The sequence below is a fragment of the Neovison vison genome, chromosome 12 (assembly GCF_020171115.1).
Source record: "Neovison vison isolate M4711 chromosome 12, ASM_NN_V1, whole genome shotgun sequence".
Lineage (NCBI taxonomy): Eukaryota > Metazoa > Chordata > Mammalia > Carnivora > Mustelidae > Neogale > Neogale vison.
The window spans coordinates 66,247,234-66,263,480 of NC_058102.1; the positions used below are offsets into that span (position 1 = coordinate 66,247,234).

General features: G+C 35.9%; 1 non-coding gene across 1 annotated transcript; it reads right to left on the reverse strand.

The window, feature by feature from the left end:
- Positions 1-689: 689 nt before the first annotated feature.
- On the reverse strand, positions 690-796 carry LOC122892799. The gene has a single exon (XR_006381485.1). It is a non-coding gene; the product is annotated as a U6 spliceosomal RNA (small nuclear RNA).
- Between the last annotated feature and the right edge of the window lie 15,451 nt (positions 797-16,247).

Below are 16,247 nucleotides of genomic sequence, written 5' to 3' on the forward strand. Positions count from 1 at the left end.
TCTCTCCAGTGTCTTCTGTAGGTTACTTAACCCAGCTAGGCTGGCATAGGGAAATAATTTAAATGCATGCAGCATTAGTAAAATACAGAATACACTGTAGGTATTATTCCCCTCTTTAAGTCTTTGTCCATGAATTGCTCGAGGGCAAAGGCATTGTCTTACTCATCTTTCAGGAAGATAACTGTATTTACTGAGGAAAAGACAGAATCTAATGCAGAGCTTTAGAGCATAATAGATTCTCATTAATTGCATACTGGATGGATGGAAATTATTTAGCTCCTGAAACTAAACTTCAGGAGACAAAAGTCTATCAGTGGAATACTTCAGACTAGAAATGTTTTATTAGGCTTGATAAGTGTTTTTCTTTCTTTGAGGAGTGTTATCGGGTACCTCTGCCTCTGAGTTTCTAGAGTTGTTTGGTTCAAAGCTGTTACCATTATTTGGGTACTCAATTAACACCCTCATAAGAATAATTAAAGCCTCGTGGTTCTCTCTCTCCCTCTCTCTTTTTACCTGCTTTTGGTTTTTATCCATATCCTAGGGACTTGACACAACAGCCTGAGGGAAAGAACCTATCCCAAACCCTAGCCAGGGAGAGGGACCACTGGCATGTTGCATATCAAGTCAGGTCTCAGAACAGAGGAGGGACAAAAGCCTTACTCCATGGTCACAAGAACATCTTCCACATCTAAAAATACGAATGTGTCACAACTTTGCACATCATCCTTACACAGAGGTCATGCTAATCTTGTCTGTGTCATTTCAATTTTAGTATATGAGTTGCCGAAGTGAGCCCAGAGTGCTCTTTTATATACGTCTTTAATCAGACAGATCCTCAGATTTTTCTCCTGACAGCCTTCAGAACAAGCAAAATCAAAAGCAAGTGTGTGATAGTGTAACAGAAGTTTCCATATCATACTAAATCTGTAATCAAATGCATTGCTCTTCATCATGCGGTTTATGTCTTTGGCGCTCTATGTAGGAAGGTTTAAATGCCATATATTTATATACATATTAAACTATTTTAACATTTTATTATTTTATTGTTTTTATTATTTCACATATTGCATTCAATTTATTTGGAACTGGATTTGATGGGAAAATAAAATTTTACATCTGTTTTTCCCAAACAGCCAATTGTCCTAAAACTACATATTAAAGAATTCAATCTTTACCATTTGCTAAAAACTCTTATATTTATTTGAGTCTACCTCTGACCTACCTTGTATTTTGCTATAATAACTTTCTATAAGTGGGAAAATTGTCTTATAATTTCTTTGTACCTCTAGAAACTGCAACAATACTTAGTCCTCAATAATTACTGAATCAATCGGTAAATTCTCCAATTCACTTAAATGATCCATCAGACTTGCCAATTTCCCTGTATAAATACTTCTGGAATAATTCCTCATTTTTTTTTTTACCCACACTACCTGCCCTCCTTCAAGCCCTAATAATTACTGAGTTTTTCCAATGCATCTTACACACAAACAAAATAAGGTTCTAAAATGCAAATCTGATCAAGTAATCCCTGATTAAAATCTGTAAATTTCATTTCATGTTCCATACCTTTGAGGGTCACCAAGAGCCTGAGCTCAACCAGGTGAAACTACTTTCAGTTTTCCAAACATGCCTGGTTGGTTTTTATGTTATTTTATTTTTTAAAAATCTTTGCATTTGTAAAAGCTATACAGTTTGGTAAGTGCTATGATAGAGGTTTGGACAACGTGGGTTAGGATAAAGATAAAGGACTCTTGAGAATAGAAAGGTAAGTGAGTTTTGGCCAGAATGAACAAAGGGACAGGGGTAAGACAGAGCATCCACACTGTCCCAGGCCCAAAGTCACTGAGAATGACTAGGGGTGGGTGAAGGTGAAGACACGGCTAGAGCCAGATCACGAATGCTCTTGCATGTCATAACCATGGGCTTTGAATTTCTCCTACAGGAACAGGGAGTCAAATTTAAATGGGGAAGTAGCTTGATAACAAATTTTTTTTGGAGGGGAGGGATGTAAATTTGATAGCAGCCTGAAAGGTGTATTGACAGAGAATGAGTCTAAAAGCCAAAAGCGAGGTTAATAATAGATTCTTCAGTAATACAGGTGACATGGGATAAAGCCAACAGTTTTGAGAATCAGAAGAAGGGATCCACATGATGTTAATAAAGAAAATCCTATAAGATTTTGTGACTGACTAGGCAGGAGGGTGCATAAAAGGAATAACTAGCGAGTCATCTCCTCTCCCCCCAAATCTTGCACCTACTGCCATTTCTGGCTTGACTAATTGGGTAGATGGTGATGTTCTCTACCAAGATGGGAAAATTCAGGAAGAAGACTAGTGCAGGAGAATGTGGGGGCAGTAGGGAAGAAAGAAGAGACAACAGACCATATACTTAATATTGGACATGCAAAGAGTTTCCAGCAGGAAGAAGCTGTTAAGAATGTCAGATGCTGCTGACAGGGCAAGTCAGACATGGACAGAAAGTGCTCATTTGTACTTAACCCTGAGGAGGTTTGAGTGTTCCTCCTAGAAGCTGAGAAGTAAGAGAGCAGAGACTGCCAGTACAAACTTCTCTGGAAATGAGCTTAGCTGCGAAGGGAAATAAACGGGGAGATCTGTGCCTATAGAAGGCACCTGCCCCACGCCTTTTATTTTCCCATGGAGTTCATGAGAGCTAATATTGTCTTCATGCTGGATTGTAACCTCTTTGAGGCCAGATACTGTGTCGCGGTTTCCTGGATGACCACTTGGTTCTCGAAGCCCCAACATCTTACAAGTTTCTAATCCTCCGTGGTGTCTATAATTATCCTGGTGCTCGGGCAGTAGCATTCAATTACATAGTTACTGAACTGAATACTGTGGATGGGTGACTCATAGCCCTGAACTGGATTATTCAAAATGTCAGTGCCTCAATTTCCTCCTCATCAACAGCAATTACTATTGGAGTTCTTTTAATAGTAAATTGAACATGGAAACATTGTCCTTGCTGTCAAGAAATGTTCACATTCATCTAGTTAATGAGAAGGCCAGTCTTCTTCCCTTCCTAGAAATATGATGAGACGTAGCGGATATATGAGGGCAAACGCATGCATAGTGTGCTAGTAGATGGCTAATCCGTAACATCTCCTTTCATATGTTATGCACTCTGGGTAGGTACAACCACGAGTCAGCTAACCACACGAGATGCTTTTAGGTCTGGCAAGTGGGATGGAAAGCTCGCTGCATCAGTCTCCTCTGTGAGTGCCTGCACGCTTTCTGGTTTCAGGCTGGAAACGTCCTGTGGTGTGTCTGGCCTGGCCAAACCCAGGAAGTACTGAACTTATTAAAATTTAAAAACAAACCAAAGATGTTTGGAACCTCCCAAAACACTCACGTTGTGTCTGAGGGTGAGGGCTTGGATTCAGTTCTGATCTGACATGAGCACCATATATCAGGAAAACACAAACAGTGCGGGGCAATTTTATGACAGGGCTACACCCTTGCATTCAGTCTCATGACTGTCTCAGAAAGCAGCTCCCGTCCAGGGCCTAGGGGAATTTGGTGAAGCACTCCATCTTCTTTTGATCCCTTTTTGTTAGTCTGCCATAGGAATTTGTGCTTGTGAACACACTCTGAAGCAGCTGGACATGAACATTCTGAAGCAGAGCTGGAGGTACCTTGACTTGGGCTCTACCAACCTGCTGAGACTGGCATGGTTCTGGCTCTGTATTTGGATGAATCTGGCTTATGGTGGGCCCTGGAGCAGCCCCCTGTCTAATCTATTGCTTATGAAGAGCCAGAAGAGCCAGACCAGCCATGGGTAATCCACAAGCATCTGTGAATGGGTAATCAAGAATTGGCCAAATCAAGCTGATGACCAAGAATGAACCTGATGGCCAGAATGAAGCTTCCGGAACAACACGCAAGGGTGTGTTTGCCTACAAATTATGTTTAGGTCATCAAAAAGAATTATAGAATTATCTAGAGTTGGAAGTTACCAGAACAACTACGTAGCTCCACCCCTCCATTTTTTTTATATGAAGGAAGTGAGGCAGCGAGATTTTTATGTGAGTCATCCAAAGTCAACAGCAGTTAGTGATGCAGCCAGAACTAAGAACCCTGAGATGACCTCCTCTTTCCTTTCAGTGCAAAAACACACATGCGCATACACACACACACACACTCCACACAAGTTATTTTTAAAAATAATTTGTACTTCATTAATATTTACAGAAATCAGCTCTTTTATAAAAAGACATTTAGTGTATGGATGGCCTCTTGAACTTAATTCTGACACACCCACTTGTACAAAAGCTCTTGGAATATGTAAGAGGCAAAATAAATCATTTCATATAAGATTATCGAGGTATCCTAAGAAGGAAAAGGAACAAGACCCTTGCCTTTTAAATCAGAAAGAATTAAATTATATTGATTCAACTGAGGTAGCCCTGTTTAAGGTAAGTAGAAAAGGAGATGAAGAGGCACCTGGGTGACTGTATCATTTAAGCATGGTGTGCTAGTAGATAAGCCTGGCACCCAAGGACAGGGAAGAAAACAGCTGCACATACCAACATACCTGACCAAGACATTCTAGAATCAACTTGTGTTGCAGACATGGCTGTCCTGATGTCTTCACAGAACCTAGAAAAATTTTGATTCAGAATGCCCTTAGCTTAGCATACCACAGGGAAAATAAGCCACCTTCCAAACTATAAGGAAGTGACACGTTCTGAGCCGAGATGTATTTCAGCAGCAGTGACTTGAGCACAGGACCGCTATCAAGCCACAATTCTGAGGGCAGCCAAGGTTAGAGCAGGCACAACAGTAAGCTGTGGCTTTCGTATTCACAACTGCAGCAAGTTAGTGCCGGGGACATTCTGAGTTTGTATCTGCAGGCCAAAGACTGCTAGGCTTTTAGGAGGTGGCAACAATAAACTTTAGCTTCTCGTGTCAGTGATGATGTCATGGTTCTTTAGACTATGGGGTTTAGTGTGTCCTCTGGCCTCTGGCTTTAGTGTCAGCAATTACAGTAAGGCAAGACATATGATTCCCTAGTCTGGGCAGTGAATATGGATTCCTCCAACCTTCCCATCTTCTTTGCATCTCCTCTGGTTAAGGGTCAGCAATCAAAGCTGGCTCTTTGGATGTGAGTAAGCTTCCTTACGTTCACCAATTTTCAAAACTTGTGGTAAGCCACGATTTTATGGCTCTGAGTCTTTGCACCCTCTTAGATTTGAATGTCCTCCTTCTAACCCCTTTTATATCCTACTACACTGCTTCCTAATCTAACAAGGCTGAGATCTAGCAATATTGCATTCATCTGTCCACTCATTCATTCAACGAATGTATTTCAAGTATCTATCATTCCCAGAAGAGAATGCATAGGTGAATTAGGTCCTCTGCCCTTGAGCATCTTACGTTAGAGGAAAGAGATAAAGACATGCAAATCAATATATTCCATATGGTCTTAGAGGGACTGAAATGAAGTCAGGATCAAACATGAGCTGAAAAGAGGGAACAATTAATGTGTCTGGAGGATTAGAAAGAGAAAAGATGAAAAAAACGAGGTATAGTGTCTGAAAATGAATGATTTATCAGACTTTGGGAAAATTAAGAGGAGAAAATTCAGGCAGAGAAGACATAAGGTGCAACAAGAGAGATATAAGGAATTAAGTATTATAAGTATTAAGTAGTGTAAGTTTTTTTTAAACAAAATTTTATTTCTTTATTTGACAGAGAGGTACGCAGTGAGAAAGGAAACATAAGAAGGGGGAGTGGGAGAGGGAGAAGCAGGCTTCTTGCTGAGCCAGGACCTCAATGTGGAGCTTGATCCCAGGATGCTGGGATCATGACCTGAGCGGAAGGCAGATGTTTAACAACTGAGTCACTAAGGCGTCCCTTAAGTAATGTAAGTCTCAAGGAGAGATATAAAATATTATCTTCAAGTCTTGGTGATTGGAAGATATGAGAAGCCATGTGAAACTTAGGTCTGGGTCTTAGGCACTTGAATCAATGGTCATGCCATTCACTGAACTAGGTGACACAGAGCAAATTTAGTATGAGGAGGAATAGACAATTTTAGTTTGGGGCATGTTGGGGTGACATTAGCACATGAGACTGAAGATTCCAGCTATAGATACTGTCCAAAGTCAGAAGGGAGATTTCTTTGAGAAATAAAATACTGAGAGTCATCAATATATAAGTAGCATTTTATGCCATGGCAGTAGAGGAAACAGTCTATCAGAATCCTAGGGTCACTGTTATCTAAAAAGCAGAGAAAGAGAGGGCAACAAAAGATACTTAAAATAAATACAGAGAAATAGGAGAAACAAGTGGAAGAGTATCTCATAACCACAGGAGGAAAACCACTTAGAAAAATAATATTACTAAAATTACAAATGAAAGAAGAAACATTACCATTGATCTTACAGAAATATGGAACATGATAATTATATGTCAAGAAATTGGAAATCTATGATGAAATGGATAAAGTTATAGAAGATAAAACTATCAAAAACGACTCAACAAGAAACAGAAATTTGATTAGGCCTATAACAAGTATCCATATTGTGTTAGTAATCACAAATCTTCCCAGAAAAAAAATCCCAAGAATAGATGACATCACTGGTGAATTCTATCAAATGTTTATAGAAGAATTAATGTCAGTTCTTCACAAACTCTTCCAAAAAGAAGAGACAGGTTAACACTTCCTAACTTTATCATTTGTATTATTCTGATATCAAAAACAGATAGATACCACATGAAAAGAAAACTATGGACCAATGTCCTTTATGAATATAGATGCAAAAGTCCTCAACAAGATATAGGCAAAGTTAACCTAGCAGCATAGAAAAAGGATTATATGCCCTGACCAAGTGAGCTTTAGCCCAAGAATGCAAGGTTGGTTCAACATATGAAAATCAATCAATGCGGGGCACCTGGGTGGCTCAGTGGGTAAGGCCTCTGCCTTCGGCTCAGGTCATGGTCTCAGGGTCCTGGGATCGAGCCCCATGTCAGGTCCCTGCTGAGCAGGAAGCCTGCTTATACCTCTCTCTCTGCCCGCTGCTCTGCCTACTTGTGATCTCTCTCTCTTTCAAATAAATAAATAAAATAAAATAAAATAAAAAAAAAGAAAATCAATCAATGCGACTACTCCATATTAAGATAACATCAAACACCATATGATATCTCAATAGATATGGAAGGAGCATTTGACAAAATCTAAAATCTAGCACCCTTTCATGACAAAAATATGCAATAATGAATCACTAAATTCTACCCCTGAGACAAATAATACAGTATATGTTAACTACATTGAATTTAAATAAAGAGTTTTTTAAAAAGAAAGAAAGACAAGAAAATACACAACAAACTGGGAATAGATGGGAATTTCCTCAACCCGAAAAAGGACATTTTTTAAAAACTTACAACTAATGTCATACTTAGTAGTGGGAACTGAAAGCTTTCCCCCTGAAACAGGAACGACACAAGATTGTGTGTTACCAATTTTTTTCAACCTTGTACTGGAGGTTCTAGCCAAGAAAGTTAGGCAATAGAAATAAATAAAAGGCATCAGGATCAAAGGAAGGAGTAAAACTATCTCTATTTGAGAATGACATGATAATATACATCCTAAAGAAACCACAGAAAAACTATTATACCTAGTAAGTCCAGCATGTGTAAGATATGAGTTCAACACACACAAAAAATTTATATTTCTATTTATTAGCTATAAATTATCTGAAATGATATTAAAAAACAATTCCACTTACAATAATATAAAAAATAATATAATACTTGGAATAAATTTAACTAAGAAGTGCAAGACTTACACATTGAAAACTACGAAATATCACTGAAGGAAATTAAACAAGACCTTAATCAGTGGAAAGACATTTAAGCTTGTGAATTGGAAAACATTGTTAAGATGTCAATACTCCCCAACTTTATCTGCAGATTCAACACAATCCCTACCAAAATTTCAACTGCTGTTTTTTTACACAGATGAACAAATTCATCCTAAAATTGATATGAAATTATAAGGGGCCCAGAAGAGCCAAACATGTCCCAGTTTCAAAACCTACTAAAAAGCTACTGTAATCAAAAGAGTGTTGTGCTAGTGTAATAATAGATAAATAGCTCAATGAAAGAGAATTGAGAGTCCAAAGATAAACCTATGGTCACCTGATTTTTACAAGTATACCAAGAGTACTCAGTGGTGAATGTTGGGTGGGGAAAGGGGCAACTGGTTATTTACATGCAGACTCCTACTTCACACTTCATACAAAAATTAACAAAGTGGTCAATGGCCCAAATGTAGAGATTAAACTTTCATAATAAAACATGAGTGTAAATCTTCATGACCTTGGATTAGGCAATAGTTTGTTACACACAAAATCAAAAGCATAAGCGATCAGAGGAAAAAGATGGGCAAATTTAACTTCATCAATTTAAAAACATTTGTTTTCAAGTAATGCTCTCAAGAAAGTGATGTGACAATCCACATTTTGGGAAAAAATATTTGCAAATAAATATATATATTTAGTAATCATATATATATTCAGTAGCAGTTTTATATTTGCAAATTATATATATTTAGTAGTATATACATATATTTACAAATATGTATGTTTAAAAATATTTGCAAATCATATATGTAGTATATGTCATATATATTTAGTAGTATATGTATATATATAGTGTGTGTGTATATATGTATACGTGTGTGTATGTGTGTGTGTGTGTATGTGTGTGTGTGTGTGTGTATATATATATATATATATATACTCTAACCAAATATAAAAAGTACTCTTACAACTCAACAATAACAGGACAAATAACCCAATTTAAAATGGGCAGAGGATTAAATACACATTTGTCCAAAGAAGTTCCAATGGCCAATGAACACTTGAAAAGATAACCAACATTATTAGCTATTGGTGAAATGCAAAGCAAAATCACAATACTATGCTACTTCACACTCATTAAAATGCCTAAAAAATTTTTTACTTCTAGGTATATATGCAGAAGAATTGGAAACATATATTCATACAAAAACTTGTACATGAATATTTTCAGCAGCATTATTCATAACAGCCCCAAAGTGGAAACAACGTACATGCCCATCAACTGATGAATGGATTAACAAGTGTTATATTTCGATAAATTATTCAGTCATAAAGAGGAATAAAGCACCACATCCTACAAATGGATAAAGCTTGAAAACGTGCTCAGTGGAAAAAAGCCAGTAACAAAAGGTCATATAATTCCATTTATATAAAAGATCCATAATATGTAAATCCATAGAGAAAGAAAGATCAGTGGTTGCCAGAGGAATGGGTGGAGGAGAGAATGGGGAATGACTGCTAATTGGTATGGGATTTCTTTTGGGAATGAGGAAAATATTCTGGGGTTAGATACTAGTAATGTTACTGAACCTTGGGAAGATACTAAAAAACTACTGAATTGTACAATTTAGAACTATGAGTTTTGTACTATGCAAATTATGTCTCAATAAAATTTGCTTTTCTCTAATGATTAATGATGTTGAACATCTTTTCATTGTGTTTGTTTGCCTTAAGTATACCTTCTTCGATGAAGTGCCTGTTCAAATCTTTTAACCAGCTTTTATTGGGTTGCTGGTCCTCTTATTGAGTTGTGTTATGTATTTGGAATTTTGAAGTTCTTAACAGATGCATGTTTAGAATTATTGCTTCCCAGTTCCTGTCTCCTACTATTAATCATCATGTACTTGTTTATTCCCTTAAAAGAGACTGCTTATCTCTTTTGTTAACTCCATTTTTCTCACGAGTGTATTCCATACAAAAGAGGTTGTGAGTGAGTGCTAAGCTCCATTATGCTTGAAATTCCCAGATATTACAAACAAATATGCTGGCCCACTCTGTCTTTACAACTGTGTTAAAATTTTAGCTGAGTTCTTATTACCAGTTTGGATTATATTCCTTGCCAAAGGGAGTTTGGTTGTTCTATTTCTCCTTGGTAGGTCTTGTCACTCTAGAATTCAGATCAGTTGAGTGCCATTAAAACATAGGCCTCTGATGGACTCAAGAAAATATGTTATTCAAGTTTTTATTTTTATTTATCCCAGATTTTCCAAGTGTTAGAGTAGGAGCAACGTTCACCTGAGACTTTCTATACCTTATACAGAAAGATAACCTTCCATTTCTTCTTATGTTAGTTTCAGCAATTTGTCTTTCAAAGAGTTTGTTCATTTCAACTTTTTTCAGATTTATTGGCACAAGCCTCTTCATAATATTTCTTAATGCCTTCTGTCTGTAGGGTATGCAACGATAATCCCTCTTTCATTTCTGCTTCGAGTAATTTTTGCTTCCCTATTTTTTCAATCCTCCTGTTTACCAATTTTGGCAATATTATACAAGAGGAACCTTTTTAAAAATTGTTTTTAATCTATTGTGTCCTTTTTATCAATTGATATTATGTTTATATATTCATCTACTGAAATTATATTTATTATGGCATTCCTTCTCCTTTGCAGTTAACTTGGTTTTTTTCTAGTTTCTTAGATTACTAATACAGAATTTTCCTCTTTTTTAAAATGAATATTTAAAATTATAAATTTCCTTCTAAATATTTTGGTATGTAATGTGAAATTTTCATTCAATCAAGATATTTTCTAATTTTTTGTGCTTTCTTCTTTGACTCATGGGTGACTAACAGAGAGGTGCTTTTATATTTCAAAATATTTGAGGTTAGTTCAGATATTTTTATGTTATTTATTTTTAATGTAATTCCATAGAGATGAGAGGAAAAACTATCTGATTTCAATTCTTTTAAATTTATTAATATTTGCTTTGAAGTCCAGCATATGAGTTATCTTGGTGAAAAATCCATGTGTGCTTCAAAAGGATGTGTATTTTGCAGCTGCTGGATATAGTTTCCAGAAATGTCATTTGGGAAAAGATGTTGATAACATTGTTCAATATTTCTAAATTCTGATTTTATGCCTAGTTTCTCTAGCAGTACCTATGAGGAGAATATTTGTATCCCTTTTCAGTTCTCAGTTCTCAGTTGAAAGATTTATAACTAGATATATACACAGTTAACACTAATTATGTCTTCTGAATTAACTGACCTATTTATAATGATAAAGGGTTCCTCTTGATCCTTAGTAATATTGCTTGTTCTCAATGCTAATTTTTCTGATGTTAATATGGCCATTCCAGCTTTCTTATAATTAATGTTTTCATGGTATGTAGTTTTCCACTTTCCTTCTAAGTTATCTAAGTCTTTATATTTAAAGTGGGTTTCTTATAGGCAGCACAAAAGTAGGTCTTGCTTTTCTATTCAGTCTCATGATATCTGGCCTCTAATTAGAGTTTTTATGGTTTATATTTAATGTAATCATTGATATGATCAGTTTTAAACCTATCATCTTGCTAGTTTATTTCCACTTATTCCATTTGTTCTTTGTCTTTTTCTCTCTTCTTCTTCCTTCTTTTGAATTTATTACCTAATCTTTAGTTTTCTACTTTATGTTCATTATCAGTGTATCATCTATACATCTTTTTGCTGTTATTGATTGCTGCATGGTTTGAAAAATGAACCTTTAAAACATCTCAATCTGCCATCAACTAATTCTGTTCTACTTCATCTACAATGTAACTATATTTCTACTTATTTCCTTTCCATCCTTCATGCTATTTTTTGACATGTTACTAATTCCTGAAAATAGCACAATTTATTGTTAATATTTTTGTTTTAGTCAACTGTATTTTAAAGAACTCTTTTAAACAAATAAAAATATTTTTTACATTTACCCATATATTTAGTATTTCCAATATATGAATTTCTTTTTTGTATATAAATTGCCATAAGTACCATTTTCCTCCTACCTGAAATATTTCATTGAATATTTTTATAGTGTTAGTTTACTGAGGATGATATTCCCAACCTGTTAAAATCAGACAAATTTTGATTTTACCTTTATTAAAATATATTGTTACTGACTACAGAATTCTAGGTTAACTTTAATTTTTTATAATTTTAAAGATGTCATTCTACTGTCTTCTGTCTTGCATACCTTCATGCAAGAAATGTGCTGTAATTCTTATCCTTACTCTTCTGTATATATTGTGTCTTTTATTCTCCTTTAAGAACTTTTAAATTTTTTTCTTTAATTAGTAGTTTCCAAATTCTGTATTTATCATGCTTGAGTTTGTTGAGAATCTTAGATCTGTAAGTTCATAGTTTTCATTAAATTTGGAAAATTTTTACCTAATGCATCTTCAAATGCTTTTTCTTTTTCCTCTCTTTCGGGTTTCTAATTATATGTGTTGTCTCCAACAGGTCACAGAGGCTGTATTACAAGTTTTTAGCTCTTTTTCCCTCTTTGTTTTGTCCTGGATAATTTGTACTGCTCTATTTTCAAGTTCATTGACCATTTCTTTCACAATTTCTAGCTTGCTTTTAATTTCTTAAAGTGAACTTTTAATTTGAGATATTGTATTTTTCATCTCCAGAAGATCCATTTGGAACTTCTTTTTTTTTTTAGAAAGAGAGAGAGAGAACACAGGTGAGTATGGGGGTGATGAGGGGAAACTTAAGCAGATTCCACCCTTAGCACAGAGCCAAGACAGTGCCCAAGACCCTGAGATAATGACCTGAACCAAAATCAACCATTGGTTACTTAACTGACTGAGTCAACCAGGTGCCTATCCATTTGGAACTTTAAAAAATACCTTCCATTTTTCTATTCATTTGCTTATGCTTTTTAAAAAATTCTTGAACATTTTTACTATTTTAATTTTTTAAAAAATATTTTATTTATTTATTTGAGAGAGAGAGTGAGACTGAGAGATTGAGCATGAGAGGGAGGGAGGGAGAAGGACAAGCAGACTCCATGATGAGCAGGGAACCTGGCACAGGGCTGTATCCCAGGACTCTGCACCATGACCTGAGCTGAAGGCAAATGCTCAACCAACTGAGCCACCCAGGCACCCCAATTCTTGAACATTTTAAAAACATATTTGTAAGGTGTTTTAATTCTTTTCTGTTAATCCCATCATCTCTGTCATTTCTAGATATGTCTTTATTGACTGGTAATGTATTATATTATTTCTAATTTTTCCTAAAATTGGGAAAATTCCTAAAATTTCCCAATTTTTCTAATTCTAATGTGACACGTTTTCTGCTTCTTTTTATGTGTAGAAATTTTCCATTAGATTATGATTTCTATGTTTTCAAGTGCTAGATTTTATTATACTCCTCAAAGACTGTTGGGTTTTGTTCTAATAGTGAATTACTGTGCTCAATTTATCCTTTGAGGCTGTTTTTAAGCTTTTTAAAAAGAGAATCTAGAATCACTTTAATCTAACAGAAACTTAGCTCTGCTACTAAAGCATGATTTTTCTGGGGTCCCTACTGATAGTTCTGGGGTGTTAACAAGGACTCTCTACTCTGGATAGTTAGAACTTGAATATTCCTCAGATCTGTGTGAACTCTAGAAACTACTTATCTTATGGCTCCAAGATCTCTCTTTTTTTTTTTTTTGGCCTAGCCACATAGCTTTCTATCCTGTGCATATGAATTTTATTCAGCTTCCCTCTAAAAGAGAATTTTATGCAGATCTTTGGAGCTTCCTCTCTATGTAGCTCCCTTTTCTTGGATAGTCTTCCAAAAAATGCCAAGTATTTCAGCTTCTCTGAACTCTATCTTGTTAATTCAACAAGTCTGTTTTCTTCATTTGGAATAGTCCCTTTTTCTGGTCCCTGGCTCCACAGAGGTCCAGAAAAGCCTGTAAACAGAGAACGAGAGCAATAGCAGGGCTCCACTCTCACTTGTCTTCTGGGGATCAGAGCCCTCTGTTTTCTGTTATCCAATGTATGAAAATTATTGCCAAATATATTTTTCAGTTTTCTTGTTCTTTACTATGGAATGATAATCTCAATCCCAATTATTAAATCATAGCTGAAACTCAGTAATTAAATTTAAAGTTGTCTTTTGATTATAAACCATAAAGCCTATTGTTGGAAGACAATATGCCGTGTTCCTGATAGTTCTATATGTCTTGTGAGCAAGGCATGGATTGCCTTTTGTTCCCCACTGTATTTTCTAAGGGTGTTTATTTAGCAGTCTTGAGAGATGGAGTTGAGGTCTTTCAGAATTCAGGGTAGATTTCTTATAGCTTTGGAAAAAACCTCCCTATGGAACAAATGGCAGACACACTTACTTGTTTTAAAAAGAACTGTTTCCTTAAGCTCCGGGCTCCCGCCCTGTAAAGCAACTTACGGTATTTACAGACATCTTCCAGACTTCTTCACTGTGGGAGCTGTGGCTCGAAGAACTGATGTCAAAATGTTGATATTCTGTTACTGCCATTGCTATCAGTAATAAATTGTCTTTTGTTTCTGATCCAGGGGTATCATATCCACTATTAACATCCATGAAACTGTGGCAGGCTAAATTGTTAGCTTGCAAGTAGGATAAATTTCAGACTCTTCACAATTTTTAACACATACTTTCAGAATACACTATTTATATTCGTTGAGATAAAAATTAAATATATGACAACTTATAATAGTTAATATTTATTCCAGGAATACTTGCAAAAGTTGCTTTTGCAATCAATGTTGAATTTTTATACACCTTTTTCACATGAGAAACAGAAGTTCAGAGAGGTTATGATTTGGGCAGAGCCAAATGGATAGTTAATAGTAAGCCAGCATTCAACATTATGCTTTCCTGTTCCCCTTCCACTGTTATGAAAGCTCCTGGCACTACCCAATTATAACAATATTAACATGAAAAAGCATATAATTGAGGTTTAAATTATGTAGTGGACCAAAATAACTATAGAAATTCAGCAGAAATGAAGTGTGGTGCCCATTAAATTTCTGAGAAAAGACTGACTGGAGGAAGAGGGACGAAGTGCCTGAAGCTGGTGCTCAAAGCTGAACACTGCTAGGCTTTCTTGTGAAGGTTTCCGTAAACCTTGCAGTCTACAATGGAGCTGTGCTATTTCCTGCCTTGCAAGTGAGATATAAACGAGGGTATGTACATGAAACATGGTGATGCTAATTCCTCCCCCTCTCCCCCATCCCACTTACACAACTCTCGCTTACCTACCCAGCTGCTCATGCTTGGATCACAAGCTGACAGAGGGGGTTTCAGGGGTTATGGGCACAGTAGGATGTACCTCAGTCTCCAAATGTATTGTAGGAATGTGGGCTGTGTCTTGGCAAAAAATTTGACAAAATTTTGTTTTCAATTCTTACCCTGAAAAGTAAATAAATGAAAATACTCATTACCAATTAAGTAGTTAATTATACTTTAATAACCCACTTATAAAATATTAATAAGGTATTTGAAAGTCATTGGGTATACCAGAACATTGAAAATAAAATCTTCCCTCTTAAATTCACTGTCCTCCAAAATCCTAAATCTAATATGAGAGGACCCGAGAAGGAACACAGGAGCCAATAGGTCCTATCGTTATTGTGTTAGAGGGGTAAAGAAATTGACCCAAGGCAACTGTCCTTTGAACATGTTCAAAAATAAGTCTTAACACATTTCTTTTTTAAGATTTATGTATTTATTTGAGAGAGAAAGAGAGAGTGAGCAGGGAAAAGGACAGAGGTAAAGGAAGGTGGGAGAGAGAGAGAGAGAACCTCAAGCAGACTCCCCACTGAGTCCAGTACCCTACACGGGGCTCCATCCCAGGACCCTGAGGTGATGACCTGAGCCAAAATCAAGGGTTGGATGCTTATCTGACTGAGCCACCTAGGTGCTCCCAAGAATCAGTCTTAAAATGCTATTCTAAATCTGACTTTTTCCTCCAGTGGGGCAAGTGAAAAAGAGGAGAACAATATGATCAATCTTGCAAGTTCCAATAAGAACATTAACAACTTACATGAACACCAAATTTGACTAGAAGAGAAAAATGGGTATTATCTTAAACAAGATTCTGTATCCAGAAGCTTTTTATATTTGGAAATCTCTGGAAATCTGCTAGGGAGAAACAAATTGGATTCTTTCTCAAGTTAAAATATGACTTTAAATACTTTTTACCGATTAGAAGAAATATTTCTTACATTCTTTCTAATACAACAAATATTTATTGAGGGACATTTTGCAGCTACAGAAGACATGAAGGCAATAGACAAAATACGTCTCCAAAATGCCTAAAGGAGCAAGGAATTTTACAACAGTAATAAAGGCATTTGAATAAGTGTGTAGAGTCAGGACTTAATAAGGGGTAAGTGAAGTGGACATTAAAGAATGAAAAACGAG